This window comes from Notothenia rossii, assembly GCF_949606895.1.
Source record: "Notothenia rossii genome assembly, chromosome: 5".
In the NCBI taxonomy this organism is placed as follows: domain Eukaryota; kingdom Metazoa; phylum Chordata; class Actinopteri; order Perciformes; family Nototheniidae; genus Notothenia; species Notothenia rossii.
In genome coordinates this window covers 11,356,320-11,367,388 of record NC_136903.1, presented here as the reverse complement: position 1 = coordinate 11,367,388, position 11,069 = coordinate 11,356,320, and the positions used below count along the sequence as shown (strand labels likewise).

The window sequence follows — 11,069 nt, the reverse complement described above, 5'->3', positions numbered from 1 at the left end:
CTCGCTAAATGGTGCAATTCCTTGTAATCCTACACACAGCTTGGTGAGAAGGGATATATTGTGGACGAGTCTGACAAACAGTACATTTAATACTACAGAGAGCCAGGACTCCCAGAGTCACCACCTTCACTACGGATGAAGTAAAGCCTCTGATGGGTAGACAAAGCTCTGGTTCCCTCGGTCCCGGCCCTTCAGGGTATTTTGACCTTCTTAAAGGAGACAGACTTTAAGAGCAGCATGCCGTGGAGGCGCTGAGTTTTCACACCAGAGCTTTAATCCCTTAGAAAACGTCTCTCCTATTCATATCCTGTTGTAACGACAGAGCAGGTCCCGGGTTTATCTGTCTCTGGGCACATCAGCTAATGAAGACAAAGACTGAGATTGTATTGTGATTGTTTTATAGTTAAAGGTGGGGTAGATAATTTTGGAGAAACCAGCTCGAGTGCGCTAGAATTAGAAAATACACAGCCGGAAAAAATCTGCCACTTCCTTACAGAGCCCCTCCTCCAAAACACACGAACGCGCACATGACCAATGAGGACACGAGATAAGTTTGTGCACAGGTGGAAGGCTGCAGGCAGGTAGACCATCCAGTTATTCTAGCTAGGCCGGCTGAATGGAATATAACAAAAAGTGTATCTCGAGCCGGTTTCTCAAACTTACCTACCCCACCTTTAAGTATAGGGTTAGGGTTAGGGTTAGGGTCTCTGCTTGCTTGACAGTGTCTGGTCAATATTAAATAAGTATTGCTCTAAAGTGTGGAATAGTCCAAAAATATGGAACATTTATTTGGGTTAGTGTTGTATTATTAATAATTTAGAGAATTCTCTATTGGGAAGATGTATGCCATTTGAGTCAGGGAAATCAAAGGAAAGTGTAATAAGGACTTGGAAATATTTTAGTATTATTCAGACTTTTTTAAATGTAAAAAATAGATATCCTCCTTAATTTGGGATATCGTAGTATTATACATATTTGTTCTGGTTTTAATGGCTGCTTAATAGGAAATGGATGTAGTTTTCTGAATGTACCAGGCTGATCATGTGTTTCTATTATCTGCCCTAACCAGCTTATTCATCAAATGATAATTGATGATTATTGATCCAAATCTCCTTGTGAAAATATGTTGTGAAAGCACCGATGATAAACCCTGCAATATTGTCACAACATCAATATCGAGGTGGTCAAATTATTGTAATATGTAATTGTTTTAATATCTTCTAGCCCTAGTTGTCATCTTCTGACTGTTTGAACCAGTGCACTTTGTCAAAGAAAATCATAATCTACCTTTGTTAAACACAGTTCTCAAGTAACTTCTATAAAATGGTCGCCCTTTGAGTTATGAATGGTAATAAGAATGTGAGGGTTATTTGAAGCGTTTGTCCTGTTATCCTGTCACAGCGCTGCAGAGAGGCACTTCAATAACTGAGTGATTGGGAGGAATGAAGTGAGACATAACTCTTCTCGGGCTCAGCTGGGACGTTTTAACAAGGTACAGGATTCTGAGTTTGGGACATCAGGTGGGAGTTTATTAGAGCGCCTGACTGCACTGGGTCATGCCCTCCACGCTGCCTCTCATTCTCACACCACTTGTTATAGCCAGCTAAAAATGAGTTCTGGTGTTGCTTGAAATAATCCAACACCGTACGTTTTTAGTTTCTTTTTTTTTGGAGTGTTGAACAAATTGAAGTGTCAGTTTCCTCCCCTGCAAAACTTAGAAAGTTCTAAATTGAGACTCATGTGTGAGGAACTTCCTAAACCACTGCAAATCAAGCAAGCAACTGAATGTTTTTTATAGTTAAAGGTGGGGTAGTAAGTTTGAGAAACCGGCTCGAGACACACTTTATAAACTTATCTCGTGCCCTCATTGGTCATGTGCACGTTCGTGTGTGTTGGAGGAGGGGCTCTGTAAGGAAGTAGCAGATGTCTTCCGGCTGTGTATTTTCAAATTCTAGCGCACTCGAGCTGGTTTCTCCAAAATGTACCCCACCTTTAATAGACATGCATAATGCACTTTTGTGAAGTAAAAGCAACATCATACCAATGTTAACGCTGTCTGTTTAAGCAGGTTTAGCGGGTGGTGTTAATTGTGTTAACGGTGCAGATGCTACAGAGGCTCAATATTACAGACAGATTATAAAGTATTTTTAAGCTATTATTTCCAATGAAAATGAAGTGCATTAGTGCCAAAGGATGAAAAAGTGTTTCAGAGACTCGATGTCCTTGCCAAACCGTACATTGCTATTCCTGCAGAGAGTGTTTTACACTGCGGGGTGAGTCTTAGCAGACTGTTGATGGCTGGGCCAAGGATGCGCTTGTTTTATTTCACAAGAGAAAGGGGCCCGGACATCATAAGCAAGGGTTTGTCATTGGACCTTCATGTTTGATCTTTTTCTGTGAAGGGCTTACGAGACACAACACAATCTTCAGACTCAAAATAAGTTTAAGTGGAATAAGTCTTTGTGGTAAATCGTCTTATAGTTCGAGGTTCTTGTATTTTATGTTTAGACCTTTCGTAGCTTTTATCGCATCCTTATTTAGATGGAACTGTAATCATGTAATATCCCTTATTGTATGATTATTAAAAATGCAGGTTACTTTTATCAGTGATTTACAAATATTTTGGTCATTTTCTAAATTATACTTTGTAGTTGTCGCGGGTAAAACATATCTAAAATAAGTCTAAATGAAGGTACATTGAATGCCATTGAAAAAAAAGGTGGATTCTGATGAAGCAACATCCAAAACATGTTCACTATTTCTTGTTTTAAATGTAATTGATTTATGCCAGCATCCAGGTGTGCCCGTGAATTTAGTTTTCTTTTGATCAGAGAAGAAAATGCAGCATGAGGCTCAAACTATAAACTGTGAAACATAATCACATGTGTCAAACTCAAGGCCCGGGGGCCAATCCGGCCCTTGGTGGATTTAATTTCGGCCCTCAGGATAATTTTTAATTACTATTAGATCTGGCCCGCCGGTATATTGCACGCACACCTTCACTCAATCCTGAGGATTTCCTCAACTCAGAGCCTGACCCCAAACATTGATGACCTTGCACCCAAGATGAGATGCCAAGTATCTGAACTAGCATCACAGAGCAGCACACTGAGTTTAATGGATGTTTCCTTCTGCACTTTTCTTCTTGAGACAACAGGGCATGTTTGGTTTTCTCTTTGAGGGAAATTGTTTTTTTGAAGCTGTTGTTGGACTGTGGAAACACTTAATCATAAGAAATGACTCCGGAAAAGCTGCAGATGTTGTTTTTATAGGCAATAATTTAAGCTTTGTTAGTTCCCGGTTTAATATGTGCAATAAGTTATTTTCAATACCTTTTGAAATAAACGTTGAACCAGTCCGGCCCTCGACTAGTACCGATTTTTTTATTCTGGCCCACTGTGTATTTGAGTTTGACACCCCTGAACTACATGATTACATATTGATGAAGGCATCAGGTGGTTGTCGGTTTTTAAGTCTGAGTTTAAGAAGACAAGTGTTCCCCCTACATGCAGCATTTCGCTGCTTAATTTAATTTGTGTTAATCCTGGCACTTAAACCACTTTAACATTTATATGGTATGCATAATTCATGCTGAAGCATAATGTTTAATACAGCAAGGCAAATTCCCATTGATGTTGTGGTAGAAAACGTAATTAGGAAGCCATCGGAAGAGCAATTCATCTCCTTCCGTGCAAATCAAATTGAAAAGGACATAATCATATATGCTCCTCTGTCGGCGGCTAAATGACCCCTCAGAATACGGCCAGAGTATTTGTTCAGGCATCCCATGGTCCTCAAATGGAAAAAAGGAGAGCAATTTTTGTCACTTTTTCAGGCCTTTATCATCTTATATATAATTATTTTCAATTTTGAGAAAAGGCTTTATTATATTTTCCTTCTTCAATGTTGTTTGTCTTTCACATTTGATCATAAACTGTGATTTCGTGTGTCTTCTGTTTCTATAATCTAAACGTTGTTTTCAACATACACTTTTTTTCTGCAAGGCACTTTGCAGTATTATAGGACTACTACAAACCTGTTGGATGTATCATCACCAAGCCATCTCAGGTTTTATAATACGTTTCCTACAATGTTTACACGCTTTGATTCACTCTGTGATGTAGAGCGATAATGGGAAGGTTCAACTTGTGTCGTGGCTGACTGCTAACTATTGTTGTGATATTTCCATTTTCACGTGCTGTTATTTACTTTGATAAAGAACACGTCTCACATGAGGCAGGTTGACAGTTGCAGCTCTGCTAGATGTGCGCTACTGAAATGAAGAAGTTAACTGCAGGTTTCTTTATTGTCAACAAATGAACACTGGCATTGGAGGTTTGTTGGAGAAAACACCACAAAAAGGACCAATCACAGTCCTTATAGGCTCCACATGCTATTGGTAGAATACTATAGTCTGTGTGTAGCGTGACGAGTAATTTCAGTTCTGACTAAGCTTCAGTTATGACGTTGCTACAAACCATGCCCTAACCCCTTCACATATAACTATAAATCTTCATCCTATTTCGATGCACTGTTAGTGATGGGAATTACGGCTCTTTGAAGGGAGCCGGATCTTACGGCTCCGTTCCTTTCCGAGAGTCGTTCAAAAGAGACATTTTTTTGAAGGGGCTGGGGTTAATCGGTTTATCTGTGAAATAATCACCAGGATAGTGATTGACTGTATTTCCAGAAATCTACTTTTACTCACAGAAAAATGTATGACTTGCTACATCTCTCAGCCAGCCAAACTACTACTCAAGCAGCGTGCGTCATGCCATCATCTACGGCTAATGTGCATTCAGGAAAGCAAGTTCCCGCTATAGGAGAGTGGATTTAAGACAGGCAGAGAACCAACGATAAAAATAATGGCTCTCACCAAGTAGGACTCGGTTCCCTTCGTTCGTACCAAAGAGCCGTTCAAAAGAATCGGATCATCACATCACTAGTTAAATGTTTGTCTTAAAATAATTTACTCCTGGACGAAAGTGGAGGCTATAGAAAGAGCAAACCTAAACCGAACCATGACTGTATTTGATCTTTATCTCATTATAGTTACCTAAAATACATTGCAGCGATATAATCTCCGTCGACACTAGTGTATATGTTCAAAGAACACATGCTGGTGTCACATATTTCATTGGTCAGAGTGATGCAATCTGCAAGACATCCCGCTGCAGAGATCAAGCGTGTTTCATGGAGAATTTGTCTTGAGCTCATTTCAAATCTCAGTCTTTTCTGAGTTTATTTTACTTGCATACAATAATTTAAAATAAAACACCAAACGCACATGAAAGTCTCCAACAGTTTTGCCATTTAATTCTTCTTACTGACTCAGCGTGTTGTGATCTTTTGATAAAGAAATAATCGTTGTCGGTGTTAACAAGTGAACCGCGGGAGCCAAAAGTCAGTCAATGAAAACAGCTGGTTTTGACATTTCCTGTACAAAGCTCTTTAGTGTCAACACCACTAAGTCAGCTCCATCAGAAAGTGGATCTTTGGACATATGAGGAATGTCAATGCAGGAACCAGCATGCAGGAACAAGGACGAAGCAACGTTTATTATTGGATTTCTGTCCTAACCTTCAACCTGTTCCGGTGAGAGTGGTCATTATTTTCTGACTGATGTGGGTCTGCTCTCAGGTACGGGAGGTCAGCAGACCTGAGAGTGATGGAGCGTCGGTCCATGGTCAACATCCATGACAAATCTGCTGTCAGACAGGCTCTCATTCCACCTACTAAACACAGAGGGCAAGACATTATCATGGAGGCAAGAAGGAAACCAGAGAAAATGACAAACATTAGGAACCAAACTTAAAAATGGTCTTTATAAAATGTCTAAATTTAGTAAAACAGTAAAAGATCTATATTGAAGACAAAAACTATTGGACTGAAACAATGTTTAGGAAGTGTATATTGAAATGATTCTACCTTCTTGTAGAAGAGACTTTAATGCCTACTAGAAGGTGTGGAGCACACATGTCAAACTCATGGCCTGCTGGTATTTTTCTTGCGACAGCAGGGCATGTTTGATTTTGACTTTGAAGGAAATATTTTTTTTAAGCTGTTGTTGGCCTGTGGAAAAATGTAATCATAAGAAATGACTGCAAGATAGAGCCATGAGAAATGAATGCAACTGATTATTTAATGTTTAATGTGGTTTTTATAGGCAATCATTTAAGCTTTGTTAGTTCCAGGTTTAATATGTGCAATAAATTCATTTCAATACGTTTTATTATAAACTTTGAACCAGTCCGGCCCTCGACTACTGTAGTACCCATTTTAAAATGTTGGCCCACTGTGTATTTGAGTTTGACAACTCTGGTGTGGAGCATAGCAAACCATCTGAAATCTTATGTAACACTGCTAGTGATGCCTATGGATCAAACTAAACCAGTTGAACAGTAAGAGATTCAAACTGTGAAGCAACAACACCATCTGGCCAAACTTCTGTTTGTACTGTATGTCACCGATGATGTGTTTTCTGGGAATCTGCTCTAAAATGAGTCTTCAGTACCACACAATACCAGGTTCTTTTGTTCAATATTTATTTTTCAGAAATTATTTTCAGGTGAGATAATACAAAAAACATTGGGGACAACACAACAAAACATAATAGAACCCACAAAACAATAACAACTACAAAATGCCAGTTTTCGTGTCGAAACATGAACAAAATCCAACACACAAGTAACATGTTTATCTACTTAAAGACGTAGCTACCCATCTTGGAAACAAACTGATACTCGTAAATGAAGTGACAATAGCAAAGCTTCTCTCACTGATTGTTGTGTCCATCAGCTCATTCTGTTATTGAGTTTAAAAAGTAATCATACAATGATTGCACAGCCTTTAATTAAACACTGAATAACCTTCTCAGGAGAATCCCATTTACTGAGAGAGGCAGTCTGAGTCGTGCCAAACCATCTAGATCAATTACAAATTGGCGTTCTAAAATGTGGCGACTTTAAAATCAACACGTTAAACAGACAGGAACGATGCCAGGGATAAACTCAATTCTAATACCAAATAAAACCCTGTGTCCTTTCTTTTAGAGAGTGAGCAAACTAGGATTTTTAGATTCCTTTTTAATAAGCGTGTCTTTGTATTAACGTGACACATTTGGGTGCGTAGCGTACAACTGTGTCCTTATTTCAACCTTGCCTTGAGTTTTTCTTTTCATTGCCACTCCTTTATCCTCAGTGAAGGACAGAATAAAAAGCATGCACTGAAAAAAAAAGCAGCAAACGAAATGTCAAAGAAAAGGGGTTGTGACATTAGGAAATGCAATAAGGTTTTAGCCTCAGATTTGTTGAGAAGTGATTGATGTTGTACTCTTCCTAACCTCATCAGCTACTGCTTTTTAACCCCCACTCCCTTAAGGAGTCAGAATGTGCCGGTATCGAGATGTATAATAATAATAATTATAATAATAATAATGTATAATAAAGGGCGGTGGTGGCAAAGTCGATAGGGACTTGGCTTGGCAACTGGAAGGTCACCAGTTCAAGTCCCGGCAAGACCAAGTGCTACCGAGGTGTCCCTGAGCAAGACACCGTTCCCTACACTGCTCCCCGGGCGCCGTTCAAAATGTTAATAATTTAGTTTTTGGGAGAAGGGGTGGGATTAAATACATTTTCACCCACCCCTTTTCGGATGTGTAATTAAGTAGATCATCTTTATACATAACTTAGAATCAATCAATTTGATGCTGCTTATTTTTGTATTGTAAAATAATTCTAATGTTACATTTTTTTTATTATTGTTTTACACATTCGAAATAAATCTAATCAAATCAAATGTTGGAATTTTCTGCAAAAATAAGAGTTCTGCAAAAATAATAAATTGAATAAAACATTAGAATTTTGCGTGTATGCTTTAGATCAGGGGTTTCAAACTCAAGGCCCGGGGGCCAAATCCGGCCCGCGACTTCATTTTATGTGGCCCAGCAAGAGCTTGCAAAGAATATAATACAAAACCGTCCCTTTGAGTGCAACCATAATGCTAATGTGGCCCGCGATGAACTTGAGTTTGACACCCCTGCTTTAGATACCATCACTATATAAATTACAACCAGAAGAAACCACAACTTCCTTGAATATCGGAAAGCCTATGCCATGCTGCAGAACACATCCTCTGCAATGTGTCAGTATTTAATCAACTGTATAATGAGATTTATTGTGAAGCCAACTACTGCATTCGTATGCAGGACATGTTAGTTGTTTGAAAACAGCAATTGTAGCAAATACAGATCGAATTGAAATGTCAATTTTAATGTCAAACTCAGGATTAGCATGCAGGTGAAACAACAAGTGATTTCTGTCTCAACAGCATTTAGCCTGAATCTGTCTATCTTCTATGTAAACAGGGCTGGAAGTGAAGAGCTTAACAGGAAGTCAGTCAACCTTCAAATCAGATTGGGAAAAAGCAATTTAGCCAGAAGGAGATGAATTGTTTGGTATGGTATCATACGTGTGTATCTGAGTGAAGGACTTCTTTAAATGTCAATATACAGTAAGCGTGGGCGCAGAGAAAGCCAAGTTCTCATGGTTTGCTGATAAGAAAACAGAGCCGTGTGCAGACCTTCAGCTTTCATTTCCGACGTCAAAGAGAAGCAGAAACAGGAGATTGGCTGTTGTGTCGATTGGGCCGTCAGATTCTGTTTGAACTCCTCCTCCGAATAGCAACAACACCCTTGATTATAGATAGACTGTGAGGAAATGGAGAAAGTGGCTTCCTCACAGTCTGGATATCATTCAAACACAAGCCATGCTGCGACAACCATGTTAAAGTCATTGGGTGCGATAAATGGCCTCCTCCAGAGACAGATTGCTAACTGTTAAATTTAGGGCACATCAACGCCCATTCACCGCCTCCCTGTAGGGCAGCCAAGACGATCACCCAAGTGTGTTGTGTTGTGCGATCACCTTCACTATTGAGGAACCAAATTAGCACTTTCCTTTTTGGATTGCAACCTCAGGAGAACACTTTAGGTATTTCCATCTGTGCCTGCATTTTGGCACATGGATCAAATAGATAAAACAAAACCTCAAGACTGATACAACTCTTTGTTTTCAATGTTTATCATCTTGTATCACTATTTTACCTTGGGATGGAAATTGTACTTCATGTTGTTGATGTCTAACAAATGTCATTGAACTGACTACCTAAAATCCATCAGCATTATGTCTACGTTACCCCAAAATAACGGACCCTAAACCATTGTAATGGTACACTGACTTTTTATAGAGAGACTGTCAGACCCACTACATGCATGAATGCCTCTTCTTGCACTTTGTTAAAGGGTCGTACAACTTCCTGGGAGAACCATGTAAGCCTTGCAATACTTTGATTAAGGTGAAGATCATATTTCATAGAGAAAATGCACTGCTTAGACTCCTGGTAATTTGTCAGATTTTCCCGGTTGATAAACAATTTGTTGCTGAAGTAATGTAAACTGCTTACTGCTGCTAATAGTAGCTTCCGTTAGCTATATAGCTGCTAGCACAGCTAACCGTACTGCCAGGACTCAAAGCTGTATCGCTAGCACTGGAGCTTTGGACCACTGTGAACGTTTCTAAGAAAATGGGGGTGGGGGCAGGAATCTGGGACACTGAGTGGGTTAGTGAAAGAAGCTGGCTAGCTAGGTGTTCAAAAGTTGCATTTGCTTAATGTTTCCAACGTTTTTAAACAAGTTGTAGTGGTCCTATATTCACAAAATATCAAACCCTACATTATGTTGCTTAAGGGTATTTTTCAAATCCATTTTAAAACCCAGACATTAACTGTAGTGTTGAAGGATATACTACAATATACTTAAATATTTTGGAGTTCTTCTGAAAGTATTAATTTTACAGATAAAAAAAAATCAACTTTCTACCTTAACAGCAACACAGTTCAGAATGATCTGTAAGTTATAGGTAAGTTCTCCAGTTTGAATTTGAATTTCTAGGACTGTCTGGTCAAAAAGGCAAAAACGCCCCCGTAGCTGACCTGGTAGAGCAGGCTGTAATCTGAGCTGCAACACTTTGCTCTATGTCATCCCCTCCATCTCTCTCTCTCTCTTCCTTTCCTGTCCAATAACAGCTATATTTTGTAACTGAGGGAAAAAGCCCCAAAAAGATAACCTTTCTTTGAAGAACAAGCCCACAAGCTAACTTCTCAAAATGGCTATTTACTGATCTGAAACCTTTAAAAACAGAATCTCAACAATGTCCCAGCGCTGTTCTCTGAACCTCCCTCCTGTTTGTTTTGGCTGCCGTCCACACAGCCATCTGAGCCTCCAGCTCATTGACTAAGAGCGAGGCTGCCTGGGGCCTTCGCTGCCATCCATGCTGACACACATCTCTAAAGCCAGCTCTAAAGGGTGGATGAATAATGGACGACTTCAGTCCAGAGGTTTTTCATCCCCCCAACCAGGCTGCACAGGTTGCCTCTCTTTTTTATGTCTGCAACATCAAGAGCTAACGTTTCCAAAGGTGTGTTGAGCAGAGAGAGAGCAGACATGTTTTTGATGACATTTCATTTATAGGAGTTACTGCAACAGCAATATAATTGTTTTCCTTACAAGGTACAGGGTGCACATTTGTATTTAAGACCATCCTGATGTCGTATTTCATGAATTCCACAAGAGTCTGGATTCAACAAGATGGAAAATACTGCTTTTGTGGAAGCAGAAATTGTGCCAATAGCAGTTGCTAAGAAACTGCTGAGGTGTCGGTGTCGGACAGTGATAATTATACTACTGGAATGTGATCACTTGTGAATAATTTATACAGCATGTGATGGAAAGACAAGAGCCCTGCGAACATTGCATCCTCCAACTCTGTCAGTACCAAAGTAAATACAGCGAAGAGGAAGGTGCTAATGGAGCCTCTTGGAGGACCTCGGACTCAGCCAAATGAAGGATAGCCTGAACAGTGAGTGCCATATAACTGAGTGTTATAACCATTTTGGCTGGAGGGATCCTCAGATGGAGCGAACGACAGAGTCTACATCAGGATTGAGTGGGAAACACAGCAGACATTGTAACAGCTTGTTACCACAATGAATACAACAACTGTCACAACTTG

The 11,069-nt window shown here is 39.6% G+C and overlaps 1 long non-coding RNA gene across 1 annotated transcript in view; it reads right to left on the bottom strand.

The window, feature by feature from the left end:
• Nucleotides 1-4,921: 4,921 nt before the first annotated feature.
• The window catches only part of LOC307041300, a 94,800-nt gene continuing 88,652 nt past the window's right edge, over nucleotides 4,922-11,069 (bottom strand). Inside the window, exon 3 of the long non-coding RNA XR_013808718.1 lies at nucleotides 4,922-5,735. This is a non-coding gene — a long non-coding RNA (uncharacterized lncRNA). The remainder of the gene's footprint in view (nucleotides 5,736-11,069) is intronic.